Source organism: Pseudoliparis swirei, chromosome 5, assembly GCF_029220125.1.
Source record: "Pseudoliparis swirei isolate HS2019 ecotype Mariana Trench chromosome 5, NWPU_hadal_v1, whole genome shotgun sequence".
In the NCBI taxonomy this organism is placed as follows: Eukaryota; Metazoa; Chordata; class Actinopteri; order Perciformes; family Liparidae; genus Pseudoliparis; species Pseudoliparis swirei.
Window position 1 is genome coordinate 7,911,649 of NC_079392.1, and position 9,353 is coordinate 7,921,001.

General features: G+C 32.5%; 1 pseudogene; it reads right to left on the reverse strand.

Annotated features, from left to right (window-relative positions):
* Positions 1–595: 595 nt before the first annotated feature.
* On the reverse strand, positions 596–8,716 carry LOC130194152 (uncharacterized; annotated as a pseudogene).
* Between the last annotated feature and the right edge of the window lie 637 nt (positions 8,717–9,353).

Consider the following 9,353-nt stretch of genomic DNA (forward strand, 5'->3'; position numbering starts at 1 on the left):
CATTCCACTTGAATGATAGTGATGTCTACCTTTTTGTTTTGAAAAACAATGAAAAATGAAAAATATTTTCTAATTTTGAATTGTTTATTATAAACAAATAAAAACAATCAAAAAATAAAATTTTAGTCATGTACACCCAAGAGATCTTGCCAGATTTTCAGTTTAATAAATGTTTGAAGCTGCATTTTAGCATGTGAAGTAAGAGACTGTTAAAATAACAAATTTAATTAATTATTTTAACAATGAGACTTGTAAACAAATAAATGTGATTAATAAATTTTTACATTAAAAAATCTTTAAAAGAACCTTTTGTCACTGAAAATAAATAAACTTAGGCGTGCATTTTAAAGACACTTTTTAAGTTGTGAACACAGTGTTGATATGAACAGCCTTACCTGGACACATGCATTGTGCCGTCTTTGGCCACTTTCCGGTGTTCCCTGTACTGTTTGGTTTCCACCTCACACTGACGGGGTTCTGTTTAATTAAACCTAACATGATCTTTGGCAGTAGCTTTCAAGAGCTGTAGTCTGATTAAATCCATTCGCCCCCCTGTACTGCAACATTGTGTAGAATACATGAATTCCTTGTGTAGTAACCAGCAAAAAAACACACGACTTGATGATTTCCTTGTGGACACATAATATATTTAATAGTATTGGTAGGCAACTGTGTACAACTGAGACACAGCTTGACATCCTTTTAACCCATACACTCATCTGGCTCTAATATTCAGTTTACAGCACGCATCAAATTGACTAATGTTACTAAAGTATTTTACATACAGTAAAGCAGATTTCATGTTCTGTAGAAGTATAAATGCTCTTACATGACATTCAGTGCTAGGAGAGGAAACAACACATAACAGGAATACAACAAACACGACATATGATCAAGATCTAATGCAATAAACCAAGTAATATTTATATGATAATGACATTTAGACATGTCACAGTGGATATTATTTAAAAGACCCGTGGTATATTGAATGATCAGCCTGTGATACAAATAACAAGTATTTTTTTAATATAGTTTTTTAAAGCCTTTTCCCCATTAAAACACCTGCCACTAAAGGATACAACGAATCAATTTATAAGTATTTTCAGATTTTTCTTTAGAAATACATTTTGTTTCCAGAACTAGGATCAGTGTTGTAAAAAAACAAACACTATGGCTCTTGCAGGTTTTCCAGAAACTCCTATTTTTTACCCATTCGGTTCCAGCTTTTATTTTGAACTTCTCCAGAAGATTGATGCTGTTCACGATAGAAGGATTCCGATTCTGCCGCCTTCATGTGGTACCGACTGACTGGTCAATCTTTTCATCAAATTTAAATATTTTATGTTGTAAGGATCTGTTTCTCTCGGTTCCAGATCCATTTTTAGCAGGTCCTGGTACATCTGGTCAGCTTTATCCATGCCATTATTTGACTTTGTGTATATTTGCAAGGTCTATTTTCCCCACAAGTGAAAATAGGGTGAGAGAAATCACCTCCTCATGGAGACTGACTGCTCTGTCTATCATGCTTTGCTTTGTGTGAGTCCCTGAAAAGGATCTTCCATTTCAGACAGAGTGACACATCTCTTCAGATAGCGCTCATCTGGATGGAGTTCCAGAGCCTTCTCTGCCAGAGCAATGGCCTCATCATAATAACCGCATTTTTTGTAAACCCTTAGTATCGCTTTCATGCCATTGCAGCTGCTGAGGGATTTCTAAAATCTTTCGGCCAACTCATTTCATCCTTAACGTCTTCTCCTTTCTTTCCACGTTGTCAAGGTAGCAAGCAGCGAGGTAGAAGTTCTCTGGATCCTGTTCCTGGGCAACTCTCATTTTCTCCAAGATGTCAGCCACCCCTGTCATGTATTAAAGGCACTCACTAACCCTAAGACGTAACTGGTTTTCCCACTCCACCATCTCCGGCTGCATCTTGATGGCTCTCTGGAAGTAATCTGCCACCAGCTTCTCTTGCTGAACTTCATCAGGGTCCAGGCTTTCTCAGGAGGTCTCTGCTGGAGCTCGTTCCTCGATGGTGAGGGTATTTCTTCATCAAGGCTCTACCTTTGACAGGTAGGCCTCCCCCTCTGCCTGGTCTCCCAGGTGGGGGTTTGCAGCCAAGCCAGGTTCCGTATTCACCACTTAACCAGGGAGGTCATCTGCTTTCCTCATTGGGGAAGGCCTTCTGAAAGCCTTGTTGAAGAAACTCTGGGCGCTCTTGGTGGAGCCCCAGCTGGTACTGAATGAACCCCCTGAGGTTGAGATGTGACCCAGCCAGCTGTTTCCCTCCTCGGTGCCGATGTCCACCAGCACGTCGTTGATAAGTACAAGTGTGTTCTTGTTGGTCTCCAAATTCCAGGTGAAGTGACACTGCAGGGCCTCCAGTTTTGCCAGTAGTTGTTTTTTATTCTGAGAACAACTGATGAAAAGACCAAATCGTACAATACAACTAGGTTCATAATATGCTTGGGGGGTGTATGTTTGGATAATCATTGTTCATTTCATGTTTAGGAAGGAAGAAGATAAAATGGATTAAGAGCATTGAATGCCAAAATAAATAAAAAATTTAATCTGTTAGCTCCTTTGAAAGAAAATAATGTCACTGCGGCAGGTTTTTTATGTGACAAATAAACAGTTTCTGATCTGAAAGGTTTGGGAAAAAGGGAAGTAAGGAAGGATATGAGGGGTGAGAAATGTGGGAGGGCACATTTTAATGGACAGGAAGGAAATAAGTAATGAGTAACGAAAGAAGGAATGCATGAGGAAAGAAGTACGAGAAGATAGGAATAACACGGTGGGAAAGAAAAAGAAAAAAAGGCTGAAAGAAAACACAAAGATGAACAAAGTGATGAGTAAATACATTAGTAAAGAAAGGTAGGATGCTGCTGGTGAGGCAGGTGTGGAGAAAAAAAGGAGGGTTCAGAAGGAAGAAACAAAGATGAAAGAAGGAAGGAAGGAAAGGAAAGGAAAGTGTGGGGAGAAGACACGTGAGTAAGTGTTTAGCCTATGAATTGGAAAATAAAATACCATTTTACATTTCTCCACCAGAATTATATTCTTGAAGTGTGGATAAACTTAAAAACACTGATCAGTAATAATTGTTAGGTTTAAAATACATTATTTAAAAATATTTGTATAATTTTGTGGCACTTTTAAAAATTCTAATTAAGATCTGGATTTCATATTAAAAAAAAGTTAAGAAGGAAGAAAGAAACATCAGACTGAACATCAGTGTTTGAACATCTCAATTTTTCTTGAAGGGTTCTTGGTACTTGGCCCCAAAACTGATGTTTAAACAATCAACTAATATTGAAACATGAACGCTACTCAGCCATCTGCAGCTTTTCAACGGGTAGTTCCTGAGTTTGGCGTCTTCTCCCTGTGCTTCCTGTAGGATGATGTAACCGCTTTAATTTCCCAACACAAAAAAGGGCATTTGTTGATTAAACACTTTTAACTTGTTTTTATTTGGGAAACGGTCTGCCTCATAAAGTCCTGATTGACGTTGTTTAAAATTCATATTTAGGTTGCCCTTCCCATCCTTTGAACATCTGTGGTTTGATCTCCTTCACTTTCGTTTCAGATTGAAAATTCAGCCACTGAGGAAATGAACTCAGATTTTCAGATATTGAATTGACTTAGACCTTCGAAAGTAATCCACAACAACATAAAAAAGATATCAAACATATCAAAGGATAAATTGTATGAACAGAAAGGTCTGAATACTCATGACAATGGTGTTTTTCAAATTTGTGATAAAATCCCTTTTCTGTTTTTTATTCATCGAGAAAAAAAGTTCATTGCAAGTTCTCAAATGGTATATCAATTTGGTTCTTACCCATTAGGAGGTTTTTGCGTTATTATTTGAGTGTGACCAAACTATTTTTGAATCAAACAAAGGTCACCTAAGACAGTGGTGCAAGCACCAGTTTGCAGGTGTTTCTAACTTTTTTATTCATAGTTGATTTGGAAAGTTACCTTTTTCTGTATAAAATAAGATGTTTTAACACCATTAAATCTGGGGAAGACATGGGAACAGCTCAAAAATGAGATAAAAGATAATCAAAATATGAAAGACAGATAACAGATAAATATTCATACATACATTGATGATAATAAAGTTTCAAAAAATATTGAATAAAGTCATTTGAGTCTAAAAATATGCATGAACAACAACAAATGAAAAATAATGAAACTTTTTTTATTTGAAAGGAAAAATTTTATATCACAATTTAAAAATATATTTAATCTTAGACATAGATGATATTGCTTCTGAAAATAAATTTTAAAAATTTCATAATTTTTATTTTTGACAGATTGAAAAAAGCAATACAATCATAATATTTAAAATATAAACAACATCATCTAAAATCATGGCTGTTACTTTAAAATTAAAATAATCAATCAACTTTATTGCAATAAAAAAATTTCATTTTAGCATGTAAAAAAAATAATAAATCATTTTAAAGCCAGTTTACACTTCTATGTTTATTAATTAACAAATTACACAATATTTTTAGTACACACACATCAGATGCTTTCATATTTAAAATTTAGATACTGTATAAATTTATTTTGAAAAGACTTTTGACCATTTGTCTTTAAAATATTTATGTTCAAATAACAGGAATTTTATATAGATAATATAACATTTGTAAAGTATTTTAAACATTACAAATGAAATAAATTCAATTCAAACATTTTATTTAAAACATGGTTATTCTTATTTGAAAAAAGATTTGAAATCAAATTGTTTTCATTATATATGAGTTACACAGCAAATCTTTACCTTGTTGAAGACCATGAATTTTAATTTATGGACTAAACATCATCGTGAACATATTGAAAATTTATGATTTACATATGTCCTATTGTTAAGGAAACTAAAATATAGAAAAATATATTAATATTTGATATTGTTTAAAAAATTACCCTCAAACATATTTCCCGTGTTAATGACAAAAATGATTTTTAATATTTATGTGAGAATTCAAAGATTAAATTTTAAATTTTTTAATCAATTTACATTTTATTTATTTAATTTGATCAATGTTTAAGGTGTTCTTTATAACAAACAAACATAAAATGTACATAAACTAAAACAATATTTCAATAATTTTCTGATTTTAATTGCATTTAACCCAGTAAAATATGTTTAAATATTAACAGGATTTTGTCAAAAGACAATAAAAATGTTAGTAAATTTAACAGATGATTGAATCTCAGATGAACAAATTCAACAACTCAATTTTCATTATATTCTATCTTTGAGCTGTGTAAAAAAAAAATAACATTGAGATTTTCTCAAATATGGGAAAAATCAAGTGTTTACAACCCATTAATCATCAATGTTTTCACTTGGATTCAGTGACATTTTGATTCTTATATTTCCATTCATTGAAAAGTGAATGATTGATTTAATTTGAACCATGCTGTTTGATTGTTCTCACCACAGAGATGGGGTTGAACAATGGCCATTGGTTTCCTGCATCTTTTCGTTCCCGTTATGAAGTCTAAAAGGGCATTGAACAACTGTCCCGTAGATTCTTCAAACAAAACTCACCATCTTTTCATTAATTTGATCTTTGAGCTGTTGCTCAACATGTATTTGGCATAAAGGGCTCTATCCCCTTTTGCCAGACTTTGTGTCAGCTAAAAAGCTATTTTAAGAAGTGGACCTGTTGTGAAGATGGCCTCTTGTAAGTCTCCAGCATGGCCATCTTTGAACTTGAGCTATCATTAGAATAGATTTGGAGAGATTTTAATCAAATATGAAACATCAAATGTTATACAACTCCATTAATCTCGATGATCTTTCATTGGTTCAATGGCAGTTGATATGCTCATAATTTCCCTTAACATTGTAAAATGAATGATTGTTCAATTTAACCATAGCTGTTTGAGTTTTTCTCACCACAGCAATGTTTAACCAAGTGCCATTGTTGACTCAGGCTTGTTCGGCCCGCTTTATGAAGTCTGTAGGAGATCTGTTGAGGACAACTGTCCTGCAGTGGTTACCTGTGCATTTGCCTGTCTGCATAGTAGAAATGGCTGTGGGGTGAAAATGTAATTGTCATCATCATTGAATGACAGACATATTTTATGAAGGAAAATTCAAAGAATACAATTTTCACATTTCTACACAGGGATTGGCTTTTCCTTTGGTTTTCCTTTTGAAGGAAAATGTACAGGACATATATTTTGTTCCTGTAAAGTAATCATCTAAAATTGTCAAAACACAATGAAAAGTACAGAATTATGACAGTTTTTTAAATGTTGTTCAAAATGAATAAGGTAAATGAGATTTGAAACATTAAGAAATAAAAATTAGAAATGATAATTATTCTGAATAATGTCTGAGTATTCAGGTTTGATGAGTTGTATTTATCTGGATAAAGAGAAAATGAAGTTTGTGGAATGACTGTTTTGCTGAAGAATAATCAGTATCAGACAGAAATATAACTCTGTTAAGAACTTGAAAACAATTTGAATAGAAAAAAATTTGAATTTAAAAACATAGATACATTAAGATGTATTTTAATGGAAAAACAAATCTGGTCATTTTAAAAAACAGGATACATTTAAATGTGTCTTTTCTGTGAAAACTTTAAAAAGACATGTTTTGAAGTGAGATGATCTGATGAACATCTGTAAACTGAGGATGACATTTCAAATTGAAATATGTTGAGAACTCATCATATGAATTAAAAAAAAACAGGGACATACTAGCTCATGTTATTAGCTCTGAGTTTTATTGTGTGAAGTGTATTTTCAGTTCTCAAAAATGTTGATAAATAAAAATTTAAAAAAAAGAAAATTCAGATGCAGAAATGAAATAAAGATGTTAAAAAAAATCTAGCACAATTCAAATACTAATAATATGTCTGGAAGGCTGCATTTGAAAAATTTGGGAAATAGAAAGAGGAGAAGATTTAGAACAGCTGGTTTAAATCAGATGCTTGTTCAATGAAAACAGTACATCTGCAGCCATTAGACTGGGGTGAATGAATCATCTGGATGCGGGGATCAGAATATGAGATCAATGACATGGGAAACAGCTGCATCTGTTTTTATTTTGAGTGTGGAAAATGATTTTTCTGATGAGAAGAACATCATGATGTTTGTCCCCGACGTTGTTTTGTGATAAATAAACAACATTACGCTGCTGAAAACATGAGTAATTGAGTTTTTAAACAAATAAACAAACAAAACTCAGAAATCGTGATTTCAAAGCCTTGCAGCTGTTTACTAGTAGTTATGTTTGAAAAAAAAGAAAAAAGAAAGAGAAAAGAGAAAAAAATGCATTCTTTGTTCATTTAACATAGTCAATTTGCCAGACTGAAAAAATCATAAGGCCTCGATTGCAGAATGTCTGTTGATGTCGATCAAAGCCATTTTAAAATGACAAGAAATATGTGGCTGAGACAAATTTGCCAATCAGAAGTTGTACTGTTGAAAAATAATCATCTTGTTCATAAAGAAAATGTTACAGTCTGATGCTGAAGAAACATGAGGATGTATTGCATCATCAGTGTATTCTGATGCTTCAACTCTGTCAGAATTTGTGCATTGTGTTTTTTGGTTTAGATGAAAATGCTGTAGTGCTGTAGTCATATGTTTGCTGATTGTTTTGTGATCAAACAACATTAGCGCTGGAAAAAATGAGTACAATGGGCATTTCAAAAAAATAAATAAAAAAATCAAAATTGATTTCAAAGTAGCTGTTTACTTTTTTATGTTTAAAAGTAAAAAAAAAAAAAAAAAAAAAAAGAAAAAAAAAAAAAAAAAAAATAAAAAAAAAAAAAAAAAAAAAAAAATTCTTATTCAGTCTATTTAACAATGTCTGATTTGCAGACTGAAAACAAAACATAAGGTCTCTTTTCAACCAATGTTACACCACCAATTTGAACCACTGTTTGGTGTTGATGTCTATCAAACCTCATTTAAAAGATTGACAACACATGATCATACAGGGCACTTCATGCAAATTAAAACAGAACTTGTACTGTTGTTCATAAAATTCATCTTTATTCATGAAGAAAATGTAAACTGTCTGATCCCAGAAAACATAGTATTGCATCACATGAATGCAATGCTTTAACTCTGAGAAACATGGGTTTTTGGGGTTTCATGAAATGTCTGTGATCTTATGACCATGTGATATTTAAGTTTTTCTTTTTTAATAAATTTGCAAAAATGTCAACATTTCTGTTTTTTTCTGTTAAGATGGGGTGCTGAGTGTACATTAATAAGAAATATAATGAACTTTTTTGATTTTAGCAAATGGCTGCAATGAAACAAAGAGTGAAACATGTATATATATATATATATATATATATATACATAATTTATTATAAATACAAAACACATCAATAAAATAAAAATGTTTTAGTCACTGTAGACACTCCAAGAGATACTTGCCAAAGATTTCAGTTATAATAATTATGTGGTTGCACCAGCTGCCATTTTTTAGCATGTGAAGTAAAAAGATACTGTTAAAAATAGATTCAACCACTTTACATAAGTTATTTAACAAATGAGACTTGTTCCACACAAATAAATTTGCATTACATCAAATGTTGTACGTTTTTTTTAAATGTCCCTTTTAGAAGCCTTTTTTGTCACTGACCCAAATATTAACTTAGCGTGCATCATTTTAAAGACACTTATTAAGTTGTGAACACAGTGTTGATATGAACAGCGCTTACCTGGACACATGCATTGTGCCGCTCTTTGGCCACTTTCCGGTGTTCCCTGTACTGTTTGGTTTCCACCTCACACTGACGGGGTTCTGTTTAATTAAACCTAACATGATCTTTGGCAGTAGCTTTCAAGAGCTGTAGTCTGATTAAATCCATTCGCGCCCTGTACTGCAACATTGTGTAGAATACATGAATTTCTTGTGTAGTAACCAGCAAAAAAACACACGACTTGATGATTTCCTTGTGTACACATTTTATATTTAATAGTATTGGTAGGCAACTGTGTACAACTGAGACACAGCTTGACATACTTTTAATCCATACACTCATCTGGCTCTAATATTCAGTTTACAGCGTGCATCAAATTGACTAATTATACTAAAATATTTTACATACAGCAAAGCAGATTTCATGTACTGTAGAAGTATAAATGCTCTTACGTGACATTCAGTGCTAAGAGAGGAAACAACACATAACAGGAATATAACAAACACGACATATGATCAAGATCTATTGCAATAAACCAAGTAATATATAATTATGATAATGACTTTAAACATGTCACAGTGGATGTTATTTAAAAGACCCGTGGTATATTGAATGATCAGCCTGTGATACAAATGACAATATTTTTTTATATAGTTTTTTAAAGCCTTT